Source organism: Euprymna scolopes, chromosome 38 (genome assembly GCF_053919585.1).
Source record: "Euprymna scolopes isolate OS-2025 chromosome 38, ASM5391958v1, whole genome shotgun sequence".
NCBI classification, from domain to species: domain Eukaryota; kingdom Metazoa; phylum Mollusca; class Cephalopoda; order Sepiida; family Sepiolidae; genus Euprymna; species Euprymna scolopes.
In genome coordinates, this window is record NC_136519.1 from 74,145,897 (window position 1) to 74,165,760 (window position 19,864).

At 27.9% G+C, this 19,864-nt stretch overlaps 1 non-coding gene and 1 pseudogene across 1 annotated transcript; one reads left to right on the top strand and one right to left on the bottom strand.

Moving 5' to 3' along the window:
- Positions 1 to 15,088: 15,088 nt before the first annotated feature.
- On the bottom strand, positions 15,089 to 15,193 carry LOC145263489 (U6 spliceosomal RNA). Its single transcript, XR_013864573.1, has one exon. It is a non-coding gene; the product is annotated as a U6 spliceosomal RNA (small nuclear RNA).
- A 3,833-nt stretch (positions 15,194 to 19,026) lies between these two features.
- Positions 19,027 to 19,143, top strand: LOC145263499 (5S ribosomal RNA; annotated as a pseudogene).
- The last annotated feature ends 721 nt before the right edge of the window (positions 19,144 to 19,864 follow it).

The window sequence follows — 19,864 nt, forward strand, 5'->3', positions numbered from 1 at the left end:
GAGGTGGGGCATTCTACTGGGGCAATAATTTTTTCTTTTTTCAATTTACTTAAATGGACATTTTGAATCTTTGAAAAATCCCTCATTTGGAATATAAAAGCTAGTATCCGATATGATTCCCATTCTCAGATTGAACAAAGTAATACGAAAATTGGGAGTATATATATATATATATATATATATATCCTTTAATAAAGATCTTTCTGTATATATATATATATATATATATATATATATATATATACACACTCCCAATTTTCGTATTACTTTGTTCATATATATATATATATATATATATATATATATATATAGTAGTAAGTTATAAATATATATGGCAATTAAGCTACACAGAATATTCCGCGTTTCATCCACGCTAGGATTCATCAGGCTGATCAATCCTAACGTGGGTAAAACGCGAAATATTCTGTTTAGTTTAATTGCCATATATATTTTATTACTTACTACCTCGCTCTAACTACGTATTGAGCACTGTTAAAGTAATTACTTAAAGTTTACGCATAGATTTATACTTTCGTATATTAAGTTATGAGATTAAATTAAGTAATCACACACACACACACACACACACACATACACACACACATATATATATATATATATATATATATATATATATATATATATATATATATATATATATACTAACAAACGTACCCGTTGTTGACTGGTTCAAAAACAGCCTACGGAAAAGGGACTCTGATTTATGAAAGTGTGATAGGTTATGAAAAGCAAGGGTTGTAAATTTGGGTTGAATTTGGGGGTATCAAAACCAAAGCAAAATATGATGAAAGTAAAAATAAAATAGATAAACCCCATAATTTATTATGCCATACCTGTTCACACTGAAACACTTATCACAATATTCTGTGGATCTATATTTTAAAACCTTGTTAACCTTTGTGACATATTTCCATTCTATGGAGGTCTGGTGCGAACGAACACCCCATAATTTTATTATACCATATTTTTTTTAACTGAAACATAATTATCAAAGTATACTTACGCAGAAAGATATGAAAAATCTTTATTAAAGTTTGTGCCTATTTCCATTCTGTGGAGGCCAGGCGCGAACGCAGACCCCGCAATTTTATTATACCATCCTTATTTAAGTTAAAACATACTTATCAAAGTATTCTTATGTACATCTATATCAAAAACACTTGCAAACGTTTTTTTTTTAATTTTTAAATTTTTTATTTCCATACTTTGTGGACCAGGCGCGAACGCACACCCCACAATTTTAATGAACCACCGTTCTACCAGATCAAACATACCTATTCCTGTGTCTCGATACATCTTCTATCATTATATGTAAACAATTTTTTTAAAATAGACAACCATATAGGAGCCTATTCCTGACCACACACACACACACACACACGCACACACACACACACACAGCTTTATATTATATATATATATATATATATATATATATATATATATATATATATACAAAAAGGAACAAGTTCAGCGTAAATATCAAAACAATAGTCACAAATAAACATAAGAAGAATAAATAAAATATAAATGAAAAAATTAAACAAATTTTTATTGACGGACTAGTTGGGCCAATTTGGTTAAATTTTTTCAATAGTTGAATCACCTCTAAATGATCTGAACTGGACCTTCACTATCTCCCCGTCAGTAACCATAACAACCGTGTTTACTCCGCTTCAATTTCTCTCTCCCCTACTGTTTGCATCCCCCCTCTGTATTATTCTATTACCCCCTCCTCCTTTCAAGTTCCTGTAACATTAAACTACCTTTTTAACTCTCCTTTTTTTAACCCTTCCCCCTTCTCTTAACAGAAACGAGATCTTCGGAATCAATTTAAACCCATAAGAACTTTAATTTTTGCCCATTGCCAGTCATGGCAATTTTTATCTCCTTAAAAATTTAAAAGGTCTGGAACCGTTTTTATTTTTTTACCTTAATATTTCTTGCGTGATGATATCTAATATGAATGAAACGGTCTGCACATCGTAGCAAGATATGACTGTATTTACATTAAAAAAATATAATTCGCACCCCTATGATTGAGGACTCTCATGCTCCCCTTGGTAAAACTCAGTTATTTTCAATTTTTGGATATCTTCCTCCCGGAAACACACACACACACACACACACACACACACACACACACACACACACACACACACACATATATAAATATATATATATATATATATATATATATATATATATATATATATATATATATATATATGGTGAGAAACCTTGACTGTCATTTAGGCGGTCGTGTTTTGATTTTGACTTGAGGCAGTTGCCTGTCTAGCTGCACTGATGAGCTGTGAAACAGCGAAATAGTATTGTATGAGGATGACTATAATGCTTTCTTGTGGATGACTATAATCCTTTCTTGGGTTGAGCATATTGGGGAGTTATATAAAAACTGCCATTAACTTATTAAGCGACGCACTTTGTGTAAACAAATCGAGCGGAGGTATTTGGACGATGCCAAAACATCGTTAATTCATTACCCACACAGCAGAAACCGTATAGCGCAATGGTAAGAAGTCTTGATTTTCATACAGGCGATCGGGTTCCGATCTTGGCTTGAGGCAGTTGCCTTTCTAACTGCACTGATGAGCTGTGAAGCAGCGAAACAATACTTTATGTCGATTACTATATATATATATATATAGTGAGAGAGAGACAGACAGACAGACAGACGGAGAGACTAAAGAAGCTTTGAATAAAAACAATATGAAATAAAAATAAATAATGCACCTTATATATAAGAAAAATTAAATGACTGTAAACATATTATTTACATTAATCCTCTATTCTTCTATCTATCTATTCGTCTATATCTTCTATTCTTCTATTCTTTCTATTCCTATATTTATATATATATATATCTTTATATATATATATTATATATATTATATGTTATATATTATATATATTATATGTATATTATATATATTATATATTATATATATTATATATATTATATATATATATTATATACATATTATTAATATTATATATATACATATATATATATATATATATATATATATATATATATATATATATCCCCAATTAGAAATAAAGGCATTTCATGCAAATGTTATATGCACAAATTGCTGCACAATATCGGAGGTGTGTTATAGGCCTATAACCTCTCCACTTCCTCGATAATCTTAGATCATTCTATTTTTTGTGCTGACAGTTTTCGGCCAAAATCGGTTAAACTCAATGGAAGTGGTAAAATCTTTTCTCTCTATTGAATTCCTCCTTCCCCACGACAACTTAGCATCGTTGCCAGATCGTTCACAAGGAACAGTTACGAAGGAACACTGGTTTGAGTTTTCTTTTCTTAGTAGTTGCTTAAAAAAAACCGGAATTAACCGAATCGAAGTGTTATTTCAGTGTGAACAGGTATGGTATAATAAATGATGGGGTTTATCTATTTTATTTTTACTTTCATCATATTTTGCTTTGGTTTTGATACCGCGATATTCGAAGCTATCACTTTACAATCCTTCCGTTTCATAACCTATCATACTTTCATAAATCAGAGTTCATTTTCTGAACCCAGTCAACGACGGGTACTTTTGCTAGTATATATATATATATATATATATATATATATATATATATATATATATATTTGAAATCACAACTTTATAATATATAAGAATCGATAGAAAATTGACTCTATAATAATATACACGAAATCTGAATAAATAAAAATATCATATTTAAACGTATTTTACGACCGGGCTTTCCAGGTGCCCGTACTAGATTTGATAGTTACTTTTGCAGTTTACGCTTATCATTCGTTAGGAAACTATTTAGTCAGTAAGTCATTCAATCACCTGCAATCACTGCATCAACTTGCTCTCTCGAATTCACTATAGCACCAGTAATAATTTACTTTTTAAGGGATCATCAGTTGTTTACCATTAAACACTGTTTCGGGGATATATATATATATATATATATATATAGTATTTGAATTTTCAACAAAATTTTGCACAATATATATATATATATATATATATATATATATATAGAGAGAGAGAGAGAGATATAATATGCGCATATATATATATATATATATATATATATATATATATATATATATATATATATATTTAAAAGAGTGTAGCCATCAACAATTCTAGGTTTTTAAGACTTTTAGTATTTTTTAATATTTTAAAACATCTCTTCTATTATTCTTCTTCTTCTATATTTACCCCTCCGAGTTTGACCTTAATAGGTTTGAAAATCGAGAGATTTTATGCAGATGTACTGTACACAAACTGCATCGCACTATCTGAGGTAGGTTATAGGCATATTACCTATCCACTACCTCGCTGATCAGAGCTTCCTATAGTTTTTCTGGTGAGAGTTCACCGCCAAAACCGGTTACGGTCAATGGAAGTAGTAAATTCTTCTCTCTCACTTAGCATCGTTGCCGGATCGTTCACAAGGAACCATTACGAAGGAACACTGGTTTGAGTTTTCTTTTCTTAGTAGTTGCTTAAAAAAAACGGAATTAACCGAATCGAAGTGTTATTTATGCCATTTCTTTTCTTTTTTGTTTTTTTTTTGTTTTTTGGCTTTTGTTTTTTGGTTTTTGGTTTTCCGAACACGTTTTACCATTAATTTTTGCGTTTTGTTTTCCGATTTCTTTTATAAACAAGTTTTACGTTTTTCGCTGGTTTTGTTTGTTTGTTTGTTTGTTTTGGTTTTGCCGATTTTTTAAAAAGAAGTTTTACATCTTTTTTCACTTTGTTACACACACACACAAACACACACATACACACACATACACACACACGCACATATATATATATATATATATATATATATATATATATATATTGTTACACACACGCCTCCAAACAACCGAGCAACGCCGGGTACCCCCGCTAGTTTTTAATATAGCTTCGCTATTAATATTTAGTAAGGGTTTACTTCTAGAGAAAAATATCCTCATGACTGATTGCCCTGACAAACCCCTGTACAGAGAGACATTAGACACTCGGGGATAGTGTATAGTAGGCATTCAGGTTCTCTCCAGTGGGCATTCAAGTTCTCTCTCTCTTTCTCTCTCTCTCTCTCTCTCTCTCTCTCTCTCTTTTAAATTTAACTTCAGTAAGTTTTAAAAGATCAAGGGACTCCTTCCTGGAGCTAACACTTGATTCTTTTATGATTTAAATTTATATCCGAGGGCTCTTTTAAGAAGAGATGCTGTTCCCTTTATGGCTGTTATTTGTATTTCATTACAGCTTGGTCTTCCAGGGATTGCTTCTAAGTATTTCTGTATAATGTTTATTTCTTTCAGAGACCATGTCGTTTTTAGATCATTTTTTAGGTCCTGCTATTTTGTTATATTTTCCCGTTCAGCTCTATAAAGGCCAAAACCATTTGGGACTGTGACATCGATAATGAGTGCAGTTCTTTCGGGCTTGTTCCATATTACAATCAGTAAATTCATGTAAAATATATTTTACATTTATTGTTCGACATATATTTTTACAATCTTAATATTTTCCTTCTACAACGGACTCTACTTTGTTGCATTGAGCTTTTTTATTTATTAATATTTATATTTTTATTTATTAATATTTGTATTTACGGAACCTATTGAATTCAAACTTAATCTTTACTGATTGCTTATATATATATATATATATATATATATATATATATATATATATATATATCGATTCTCGCTAGATTCAGCCGGACTGATAAGTCGTAGACGACAAAACACGTGTCGGTGGATAATTCTGTTTTAACAATTATATATATATATATATATATATATATCTATATATATATATATATATACATATATATATATATATATATATATATATATATATATATATATCAGTCTAGCCGCACTGATGACCTGTGAAACAGCGAAACAGTATTGTATGTGGATGACTATATATATATATATATATATATATATATATATAGAGAGAGAGAGAGAGAGAGAGAGAGAGAGAGAGAGAGAGAGCGAGAGAGAGAAGCGTTGATTTAATTTGAATGAAATAAAATGCACTTTGAAAGCCAACTTATAACGCAATATTACGAAAATAAACAAATATTCTAGCAAAAAAATACGTTGACGACGCGAGATTAATGTCACGGGTGTTAATTCCGTTATAGAAGCGTTGATTTAATTTAAGTAAAATAAAATGCGCATCAGGTGCGCTTGAAAGACAAATTACAACGCAATATTATGACTATAAACAAATATTTTTTTGAAATTGGTAATTTAAATATATTTCGAGGTCTCACACCCCTCACGTTAATCTCGCGTAGCCAACGCACCGTTTCGGCATTTCAAAATCCAACCGCTGAGAGACAACTTTACTAACTGATTTTTTCCCCTCAAACTTTACAACATGGCAAGAAAGAAGAAGAAGAAGAAGAAGAAGAAGAAGAAGAAAGAAAAACGAAGTGAGAAATACTAAGGATGAAGTTTGAATCCGAAATATATTTTAATTATAAATTTCAAACAAGGAAAATATTTGTTTATTTTCTTAATATTGCGCTGTAATTTTGCTTTCAAGTGCACCTGGTGCACACACACACACACACACACACACACACACACACACACACACACACACACACACACACACACGCACACGCACACACACACACACACATATATATGTATTCGAGAAAAAGGTTGTTAGCTTGAAGCATTAGTAGTAAATAAATATGAAAAAGTATAAGAATGCTATAGCAATGCAAGAAGCCGCGTGATGACGTGATGGCGTGATTTGACTTATCGACAAAAAGACAAGCGAACGAATGTCTTGTCGATTTTTTTGTTATCTTCGTATATCCATTAATTTTATAACACAATCACAAATACAAATAGGTAAATGCAGACTTAAGGTTTAAAATAACCGGGATGGTAGAATTATTTAATATTTCGAGTATGTACCTCTTTTTCAAAGTCAAAGAACCTTAGGAATGTAAAAAGTGAAAAATGTCGTGAAAACGGAACCGGGAATGAGATTGTTTGAGCTGTAAATCACAGAACGTTTTCAAGCCTAATCAGTTCGGTATTCTAGTCATTGTTATTTGTATATATCGATCGATAATGTTTCATTATTTATCATTATTATTTTTATTATATTGATGCATAATGTTTTATTATTTATTACTATAATTACTATCGTCATTTCTACTCATATTTTCCTCGTTTATTTATTATTTGGTCATATTTTAGTGAATAAAGGAATCAGTAATATAATTTGAGGCAGGAAAAACAGCGCTCGTTAAATCCATCCACATGTTGTCATGGAAAAAAGTGGAAAATATTGTTCTATTCAAATTTAATACCAACTTTATTTCGATGTTCCTGTTAATTTTTTTGTATTGCTATAAAGTGTGATGATCTTTTCGTTATATATATATATATATATATATATATATATATATATATATATATATATATATATATATATATTAATACATAATGTTCATTTATTTATTAATTTTCTTTTCTTTATTTTTCTTTATTTATTTTATTTATTTATTGACATTAAATTTTGTTATATTTTACCAACTTTTATAAATATTCTTATTTATTCATTTTATTTATAACTTTAATATTATAAATTTATAATTTAAAAAAAATTGTTTAAGTTTTATTTATTTATGTTTTAATATATTTTTTATTTATTTGTAAACTTTGTTTATTTATGTTTGTTTTTTCTTATTCTCATTTTTTAAAAATTTATATTACTTTATTTAGTTTTATTTTATTATGTCTTATTTTTTCTTGTTAGTATTATTATTATTATTATTATTATTATTATTAGTCTTAGCTTATATATTATTTTGTTTTAGTTTGGTCAATGTAGGGGAAACCCTCAATATCAATTGTCATCATCCAGTTCCCCCTCGGAGGAACTGGTCCCCCCCATTCCCTTTCTCTCCACATTAAATAACGGTTGTGCCTAATTTGCTCAGTGGAGAAGCAAATAAATACCGTCAGTTCCTTGGCAGATACTGCAAGCAAAGACAATATATGGGGCGACTCCACATAGCAGACCATTGTTCTTATATCAATCAGTTTTGGTCAATGTAGGGAAAAACCGTCATACCAATTGTCATTATCCAGTTCCCTCGTGTGGGAGATAGTACCCCCCATACAGTATTTTTATGAATTATTATTAAAAAGTTGTGCTAATTTATATCATATGTTTATAAAAAACTATTGTTATATTAATATAGTATTTTTACGAAATATTATTAAAAAAGTTGAGCTAATAGATATCATGTATTAATAAAAAATATCGTTATACTTATAAAGTATTTTTATGAATTATTATTAAAAAAGATGTGATCAAGTATATCATATGTTTATGAAAAAATATTGTTATATTTATAACATATTTTTATGAATTATTATAAAAAAGTTAGGCTAATCTCATTAATTCATAAAAATATTGTTATATTTATAAAGTATTTTTTGTAATTATTATTTAAAAAGTTGTGTTAATATCATTTATTTATAAAAAAATATTGTTATATTTATAAAGTATTTGTATGAATTATAATTTAAAAAGTTTTATTAATATCATTTATTCATAAAAATATTGTTATATTTATAAAACATTTTATGAATTATTATTAAAAAGTTGTGTTAATATCATTTATTTATAAAAAACATTGTTATATTTATAAAGTATTTTTATGAATTATTATTTAAAACGTTTTATTAATATCATTTATTTATAAAAATATTGTTATATTTATAAAGTATTTTTATGAATTATTATTTAAAAAGTTGTGTTAATATTATTTATTTATAAAAAATATTGTTATATTTATAAAATATTTAAAAAAATATTTTTTAAAAATATCTTATATTTAAAAAGTTGTGTTACTCTCATTTATTTATAAAAAATATTGTTATATTTATAAAATATGTTTATGAATTATTATTTAAAAAGTTGTGTTAATATCATTTATTTATAAAAAATATTGTTATATTTATAAAGTATTTTATGAATTATTATTTAAAATTTATGTCAAATTCATTTATTTATAAAAAATATTGTTATATTTATAAAGTATTTTTATGAATTATTATTTAAAAAGTTGTGTTAATATTATTTATTCATAAAAAATATTGTTATATTTATAAAATATTTTTATGAATTATTATTTCAAAAGTTTTCTTAATAGTATTTATTTATAAAAATATTGTTATATTTATAAAGTATTTTTATTAATTATTATTTAAAAAATTGTGTTAATATCATTTATTTATAAAAATATTATTATATTTAAAAAGTATTTTTATGAATTATTATTTAAAAAGTTGTGTTAATATTATTTATTCATAAAAATATTGTTATATTAATAACATATTTTTATGAATTATTATTTCAAAAGTTTTCTTAATAGTATTTATTTATAAAAATATTGTTATATTTATAAAGTATTTTTATTAATTATTATTTAAAAAATTGTGTTAATATCATTTATTTATAAAAATATTATTATATTTAAAAAGTATTTTTATGAATTATTATTTAAAAAGTTGTGTTAATATTATTTATTCATAAAAATATTGTTATATTAATAACATATTTTTATGAATTATTATTTAAAAAGTTTTCTTAATAGTATTTATTTATAAAAATATTGTTATATTTATAAAGTATTTTTATGAATTATTATTTAAAAAATTGTGTTAATATCATTTATTTATAAAAATATTGTTATATTTAAAAAGTATTTTTATGAATTATTATTTAAAAAGTTGTGCTAATATTATTTATTCATAAAAAATATTGTTATATTTATAACATATTTTTATGAATTATTATTTAAAAAGTTTTCTTAATAGTATTTATTTATAAAAAATATTGTTATATTTATAAAGTATTTTATGAATTATTATTTAAAAAGTTGTGTTAATATCATTTAATAATAAAAATATTGTTATATTTATAAAATATTTTTATGAATTATTATTTAAAAAGTTGTGTTGATATTATTTATTCATAAAAATATTGTTATATTTATAAAATATTTTTATGAATTATTATTTAAAAAGTTGTGCTAATATTATTAATTCATAAAAATATTGTTATATTTATAAAATGTTTTTATGAATTATTATTTAAAAAGTATTGTTAATATCATTTATTTATAAAAAATATTGTTATATTTATAAAATATTTTTATGAATTATTATTTAAAAAGTTGTGTTAATATCATTTATTTATAAAAATATTGTTATATATATAAAGTATTTATGAATTATTATTTAAAATTTATGTCAAATTCATTTATTTATAAAAAATATTGTTATATTTATAAAGTATTTTTATGAATCATTATTTATTCTTTTTATTTATTTTTCTTTTTCCGTTCTCGTTATATATATATATATATATATATATATATATATATATATATATATATATATATATACATATATATATATAAATATATATATATAAATATATATATATATATAAATATATATATAAATAAATATATATATAAATAAATATATATATATAAATATATATATATAAATATATATATAAATATATATATAAATATATATATATATTTTATGCTATTTTATTATTTAAATTTTTATTATATGTATTGCATAGCTGCAGCTAAAGTCACTTTCAAGAGATTGCCATCAATCATGACTAACGGACAATTATCCTCATTTTTTCTTAGTTGTTTCACGAGGTTTCGTTTCGTTCCCAATTAAGTATAAGATCAAATAATAAACATGAATTTATAAAACAAAAAAAAATTCAAACTGCGGAGCCCGTGACGCAGTTGATAAAGACGTTAAATCTCTACGGTTCCAGGTGATGATTGTCTGAAGATAGCGGTTTCAATCCTACCCAAAGCCGGCCACGGGCTTACTTGGCCAAAAACGTGGTGAGGCGACAACAACCACGGAAGGCAGTAATTGCAGTGAATGCAGTCAGGAGATTCAGAGTTCCTATCCCGTTATGGTTACCATCTGACGAAGCCAGAGGAATAGTTGGTTGAAACGTCATGAAACAACTAATAAAAGATGACGATAAGTGTATGCAATAAATAAAATTAATAAATTCAGAATCCTCCGAACGTATATGATCTGTTCTTTTAATCTGGAACTTAAGATATCCTGGACAGATAAAAAAAAACAAATCAAAACATATAAGAAATGTAAAACACAGAAATGTCTGTAATAAGAACGAAAAAAAAAACAAAAAAACAAATGAGATTCATGGGTCAAGTGAACAGAATAGAAAAGATTAGGAAAAAAATCATGGGTAGAAGAAACATCCAGAAACGTACATTGACAGTCTGTACACCTGGGCATCATAAAAAATAATGAGCAACAATAAATTCATTAATACCTCGAGGAAGAGAGATAGATGGAGAGGCATAGCTGATAATACCTGTTCTAGGCAGGACATCACTTGAATGAATGAATATTATAAATTTACTATCCCAACTATTATGCATAAATTTTTAATTAGATTAAATTATAAGTACGAAATATATTTAGATGAGATATGAATATATAATGAGCTTGTGGAGAGGAAGGATGATACAGCTATTTTATAAGGGGAGTAGTGACAGGTAGCATGTGGAAGGCTGTAACGCCAAATAGGTGATTAATGGCGCATATATATATATATATATATATATATATATATATGTGTGTGTGTGTGTGTGTGCGTGTGTGTGTGCGCGCGTGTGTCTGTGTATGAAAAAAACACAATAATAATAACAATTTAACAATCATAGGATAAAAGAAGTCATATAATAAAATAAGGGTTTTGTTCAAGTTTGTTGTTGATTGAGTGTTTAGAAATGAAAAGTGCTTCCGAAATCCTTAGATTGCCAAGGTTTCGAACTGAAGCAAGGTTTCTGATCCGGGTGTTCCGATGAGTGTTGTTGCATGAGATGATGTGTTTGTCAGAGGAAGAGATGCGTATGTTGATGCGTCGGTGTAAATGCCTGGTGGTGCTACACTTAGCACATTATATGTTATTGAAAACATTGATGCGTAGACAACTTTTAGTTAGAAATTTTATAATTGGTGATGGAGCAGGTTTCAGTTGTGTTGGCGATTTGCATGTTTTGTAGATGTGTTATCGTAATTAGTTACCACAGTAGATGAGTTAGATGTCTACTTTCTCGCTATGAATGCCCGTGCAGATTAGGGTGGATAATGTTCCGTATCGATATGTGTGCATTTATATATATATATATATATATATATATATATATATATATATATATATATATATATATATGTGTGTGTGTGTGTATTGCGTGTCAAATTATGAACGAGATAACATTTTTTTACCAGTTTCAGAAACTTACCGGTCCTTTCGTCTCAAAAGCTTCGGAAACGTTTGTAATGCTGAGCTACACATACTGTGAAATTTTCGTAATATTATGCGCAATGTAAACAACTTACCGTCGTAATTGGTTAATCCACGGTATTTGAGGTGTGTCAATTTATTAACAAGGCAGTTTGTTTCGTCAATAAAATGAGTCGTAAAGGTGGTTTTAGTACTTCTGAAAAGAGTACTATTACAGAACAGCTAGAAATATCGAAAATGATAGGAAGGTATCATCTAACTGAAAAGGGCTTTATCCAGGACCCTACAAAGGTACGTAAAAGAGCTGATAAACGTAAATCTATAGTTGTTTCGTGCTGTTCCCTACTCCAAATTAAACATGAAGTTGTTAAGAATCCTGGGCAGACAAGTCGGGAATTCTTTGACCAAGCCAGATTAAAGAATGTCTCATAAAAGTACTCGATGTCGCCTTCTAAAATCTGTTAAGCCTGTGGCAAAGCATCCATGAAAGGAACATCAGATACAAAACGGATTGAAATGGGCAGAGGACAACATGAAAACGGATGTTTCCAAAGTTTGGTTCACAGATGAAGTGCTTGTGACTCTTGATGGCTGGAGCAAAGGAGGGGTCCTAGATGGACGACATCGATATCAGCGTGTAACAACAAGATGGTGGTGCGATAATGATTTGGGCTGGGATTATCGGAGGTACTTTAGTTGGCCTATGGAGAGTCCAAAAAGGCGCAAAAATGACGTCAAATATTTACATAGCTTTTCTGGAGCAAACAAAAGCAAAGAGTATTTGCAACAACTAGGGTTCTCTGGGCTACGGAAGATGGAGTGGTCTGCGAGTTCACCAGATTTGAACCCAATTGAGAACCTTTGGAGTATCATGAAACGATGCGTCTATTCAAGTCGACGCTAATTTAAGAGAAAATATGAGTTGTGGGAGGCTCTCCAAGAGGTATCGCAAGGAATAAATCACAAATTTAACTAATTCTGTGGACCAACGTCTTTTACAAGTCGTTCATAAAAAAGAATCGCATATCCCTTACTAATTATGTCAACGTAGAAATTGCTATGTAGTTATTGTGTTCTAAGGATTTTTCCTACTTCATTTAATATTTGAAAATTATTTCAATAAACAAGTTATGGGTATATTGCGTTTTTTCTAAACCTCGTTAATAACTTGACACAATGAAATCAACAGATATTCTTATCTTCTGCCATAGTTTTGCTAACACTCCTTTAAATACTTTTATTTTCTGATTGGAGTAGCTGAATAGTATTGTAAGCACTTTCTTAAAGTTTCATGGATTTTTATTCAATCGTTCCTTAGATATTTCAAAAAAATGTAAACTCGTTAATAATTTGATACGCAGTGTACACACACACACATATATATATATATATATAAATATATATATATATATATATATATATATATATATATATACATATTCTTGAAATTATATACTTGGATTTTACCGTCACTGGATTATTTATCTTCCACCAGACTATCCATTCATATGTAATCACCTTTTTCTTCACCATATTCCCTCTGCTTCACTTTTTTGTTTTCAAGTAAGATCTTTGACTTACTTGTTGTTTCATCAAATACTTTTTGCATACAAAATCCGATCCTGCATTTTGCTAATTCCTACCCTCTGATGAGAAGGAAAGTATTTCTTCGAAACTCCGCGGATTAAGGTCTATCCACTTATCAAGTGTTTCATTTTCAGATCAAATGTGTTTTTAACTCATTTCAAAGTGTTTTTTAACATGTTTTATTAACTGTTTGCTCGTATATATATATATATATATATATATATATATATATATATATGTGTGTGTGTGTGTGTGTGTGTGTGTGTGTGTGTGTTTATATGTGTGCATGATACATCTGTAGCAGTTTCTGTTTGTTCATTTTGTGTCTGTGGCTCATGTGCGTTAGTTTCCGCATTTAAGGATTTCCCTTAATATTTCTGCAGTTTCAATTATTGTTATCCGTTGTATCTTCTCCCTGATTCCAATCTCTCCAATTCTTTATTTTTTCGATATTGTTCCTCGTGCTCCTAATATCAGTAGTGTCATCTGAATATTCTTCATCTTCCCAGTCTCCTTGATCTTCATTCTGTAGTCTATAATCTTCTTGTTAACTATTATTATTATTATCATTATTATCATTATTGTTTTTGTTGATGTGATAGTCAGGTGGACAGTGAGACAATACAATGAAGATTTGTAACCATGGTTGAGACTGGACAAAACTGAATTATTTTAGTTGAAGCTCGTTTACTCGTCTGGAAAGTGGTTGTCGTAGTCAGCTAAAAAGCAGTCCACCAATATTGTGTTCGACGGAAGGGTTGTTAGAGGGAAAAAACTTTCCTCGCTACAAATTCCGTTTAGCACCAAGTACACACAAGAACACAGAAGGAAATCGGAGAATCATTGACAGTTTTGTCATATATATATATATATATATATATATATATATATATATATATATATATATATATATATATATATATATATGAAATGGGCTAAGAAATTCCAACGAGAGAAAGATGTATATTTAAATAAGGGGGTGGTCACCAACAATGTGTATTTTTTAACATTATTTTATTATTCCGTGTCTTGGTTTTTCATTGAAAATTATGTTTACATCATTGTAATAATGTTTTTAAATCATTGAAATCGTTTTTAAAAATATGGAACGCTTCACGAATTTGCGTGTCATCCTTGCGCAGGGGCCATGCCAATCTTCTCTGTATCGTTCCAATTTCGGCAGTACATAAACTAAAAAAACAAAAAAAACATTATATATATATATATATATATATATATATATATATATATATATATATATATATATATCTTCCACCAGACTATCCATTCACGTGTAATCACCCTTTTCTTCACCATATTCCATCTGCTCCAATTTTTGTTATCAAGTAAGATCTTTGACTTACTTGTTGCTTCATCAAATACTTCTGCATGCAAAATCCGATCCTGCATTTTGCTAATTCCTACCCTCTGATGAGAAGGAAAGTATTTCTTCGGAGCTCCGCGGATTAAGGACTATCCACTTATCCTTTTCAGATTAAATATGTCATTAACTCTTTTTCAAAGTGTTTTTTAACATGTTTTATTAACTTTTTGCTCGTGTGTGTATATATATATATATATATATATATATATATATATATATATATATATATATATATATATATAGGGTAGGGTAGTCACTTAAGGGTTTGGAACTTAAATAGATTCTTTATTTTTAATATCTTTCTGTAATTCGAACACAATCTGACTAAACGTTTTGGAATTAAAAAAAACAAAAAACAAATACAAATTTCAAACAATATTTATTCATGAAAAATAATTTCTTTTAAATGCTGCCCTTTTTCAGCTTCGTATATTTGTGCTCTTTCCAAAACATCATTCATGACAGATTGCAGAATCTCTGGATTGCGATTTAACTCCCGTATTTCGTTCCTGATGTTTTCCTTTAATTCTTGCAGGGTTGGAGGTTTGTTAAGATATCCCTACTAGAAAAAGCCGGGCTAGTCAAATTTGGGGAACGTGGTGGCCATTTCACATTGCCATAAGGGAGATAATGTTGTCGCTAAAGCATTGCCTGATTTTGGTAAAAGAATTTCACAACTTGCGTACGTTGTTCAATTCTATATTTATCCATAATAAATTTCCAAAAAATTATCTGTAAAATATCTGAAATAAAGGAAAAATAATCATTAATGGAAGATGACAAAGCTTTTCAACCCTTCAGTTACTTTTTGGACAGGTTTTTTAAAACTACTTTCCTGCTCTACTGTGCATCAGCCTAGCTTGACTGTATTAGTGCTCAAGGTTCGAGCCCTAGTACAGTCGTAACGTCGGTGAGCTCTAGAGCAGTGAAAAACGTGTACGTAGAGTCCTGTTTTAAAACACGTAACCTAAAAATAAGTAATATATATTTTATTTTGTTTACGTCAAAAAAAAAAAAATATGAACGATCTAATTTCTTCATCTCCTAAGACGCTAATACCGAATATTTCATTATCGCTAAAAAGTAACTACAAAAATCGATATATATATATATATATATATATATATATATATATATATATATATATATATATATATATATATATATACAATTAATAAAGAGTTAAAAACATATTAAATCTGAAAAGGAAACACTTGATAAGTGGATAGCAAAATGCGGGATCGGATTTTGCATACAAAAGTATTTGATGAAACAACAAGTAAGTCAAAGATCTTACTTGATAACAAAAATTGAAGCAGAGGGCATATGGTGAAGAAAAAGGTGATCACACGTGGATGGATAGTCTGGTGAAAGGTAAATAATCCAATGACAGTTAATCCAAATATATAACTTCAAGAAAGTTAATTGAGTTTCCATTTGCACAAGTAAAATCCAAGGAAATCACGTAATTGGAAGATGGTCAAAAATAATCCTAAAGGCCGAAATCCATGGAATAATTCACAAATATGTACAAAGAAAAGAAAAGGGGAAAATTCCAATAATATTAATATAAGAAAAATAAGATATGCTTTTCACACGACTTTGTGTGTATGTGATGCGTGTATATATAGAGAGATAGATAGATAGATAGATAGATAGATAGATAGATAGATAGATATAGATATGCACACACATTCCTTTGGTTACAATTATATTTCACTTTTCGTGTACACCAATCCATTTTTGTTTAGAAGCTCAATGTATGTCAAATATAGCAACAGAGCATATATAAAAGAATAACAATATAGTTACATTCCAAGAAGCAAATTTTTATTTTTCATGCAAAACAGCTCCTCCGGCATATTAAAGATGGCTGCCCGACAAACACACGATGTTAAGTTTTCTATGAACTTTTTTTTTATTCCCGCAGCATTATATTGTCATGCATTTTTTTATCAAAGCAAATAATTTCTAATTTTTCTGAAGAGTATATGCACGAAAAGAAACTATATTGACATAATAATAATAACTGTTTGTTTCTGCATAACGAAACGGATCTGTAAAAAAATGTATCGAAATTTTAACATGCTTGAGGAGCATTTTGCATGCAAAATAGATATTCGAAACTTGGAATGTAACTATACTGTTATTCTTATATATATATATATATATATATATATATATATATATATATATATATATATATATATAACCATACCCAATACTTTTGCTGATGAGGAGACTTTGTTTTAAAAAAAACTATATGTCAAAATTATTGTCCGTGGCTTAATGTCTATTACGATAAAAACATCGTTTCCGAAACGATCGTACAAATTATTGACTGTGTTGTTGTTTCTTCTTATGAAACAGATTTTTAATTTTTAATTCTAATTTGAATTTTAAATTATCAATCACATTACTAAATTATATATATATTCGAAACTTGGAATGTAACTATACTGTTATTCTTATATATATATATATATATATATATATATATATATATATATATATATATATATAACCATACCCAATACTTTTGCTGATGAGGAGACTTTGTTTTAAAAAAAACTTTATGTCAAAATTATTGTCCGTGGCTTAATGTCTATTACGATAAAAACATCGTTTCCGAAACGATCGTACAAATTATTGACTGTGTTGTTGTTTCTTCTTATGAAACAGATTTTTAATTTTTAATTCTAATTTGAATTTTAAATTATCAATCACATTACTAAATTATATATATATTCGAAACTTGGAATGTAACTATACTGTTATTCTTATATATATATATATATATATATATATATATATATATATATATATATATATATAACCATACCCAATACTTTTGCTGATGAGGAGACTTTGTTTTAAAAAATACTATATGTCAAAATTATTGTCCGTGGCTTAATGTCTATTACAATAAAAACATCGTTTCCGAAACGATCGTACAAATTATTGACTTTGTTGTTGTTTCTTCTTATGAAACAGATTTTTAATTTTTAATTCTAATTTGAATTTTAAATTATCAATCACATTACTAAATTATATATATATATATATATATATATATATATATATATATATATATATATATATATATATATATATATATATACTAGAATAGTAAATTAATTCCCCGAGCAAGATATAGTTTTGCCCCACTGTTATAGATCAATATAACGTGTACGTCTAAAATCCTTATTTAAATTTTGCAAGTAATCAAAAACCTTTTTATGATTCTAGAAAATATCAAAAATCTTAAACTAAAACGTCTGAAGTCGAGGCAATATTGACTAATAAATGTCTAATGACGACGAATCCAATTCAATGGAAACACAAAATATCTGATTCGTCAAATGGGATATTATTATTTTCAATAAAAAAAAACTTTTAAAATAATCGAAAGAATATAACACTCGGGAAAATATATTAATTCTCGGTTAATACTCATTGATAACATTTCATAACGCTTCGGCCGATGGAACCTCCGGCTTTCTTCGAATGCATCTTGTTGAACTCGGGAATCATTTGTCGGAGAATTAGTTCACATTAGATCATGTCGTAGTTAGTTGGGAAGCAGCACGGTGGTGTGTTCTCGAAACAAAACTTCTTGTTGGATGTATTATTATTATTATTATTATTATTATATACGGCATAATCTCGTTGACACACCGGTTCTCGTAAGATCACCGAAGTTAAGCAACGTTGAGCCTGGCTAGTACCAGATGGGTGACCATTTGGGAATTCTAGGCGTTGTATGCGCTCTCTAATCATTTCGGCATTGTTTCCAGTCGTTCTGTACCTCAACTTGCCACTGGCATTCAACAATGTTAACGCAGGAGAGGAGTGGGTGGATCTGCGCAACTTCTGCCACACAAATTTCAAGCGCAGGTACCCTTACAGTGGGTATCCATTCTCTGTCAAGATTGGAGTAAGCCACATTATTATTACAATTATCATCCTCATCATCATCATTATTATATTATGATTATTGCTATTTTTTATCATCATCATCATCATCATCATCATCATTCTTATTATTATTATCATTATTATTATTATCATTATTATTATCATCATTATTATTATTATTATTATCATTATTATTATTATCATTATTATTATTATTAGTAGTAGTATTAGTATTATTAGTATTATTTACTCACGAGTAGTAATACAGGCCATCATCAAAGATTTCTCTTTGAGAACAACTTGTGGTGTTCTATGGAGTCTAAGTGACAACAAGTCTACTCAGATTTCCAGTATTCTCCAACTTTTTTCGATAACCTTTGCAAAAGATTTTGCGTTATCGCAACAGTCGATTCGTCTACAGAAGTTCTCTGGACCTATTTTAGCCAAATTCCTTCAAAATATGCTAATCGATTACAAAAACCAAATCTATTTCAATATATCAAAACTTAATTTAGAAATCAAACAAAAAAAAAACACTGGTTGTGTTCAGTGAGTAATCTCAGATAATGAC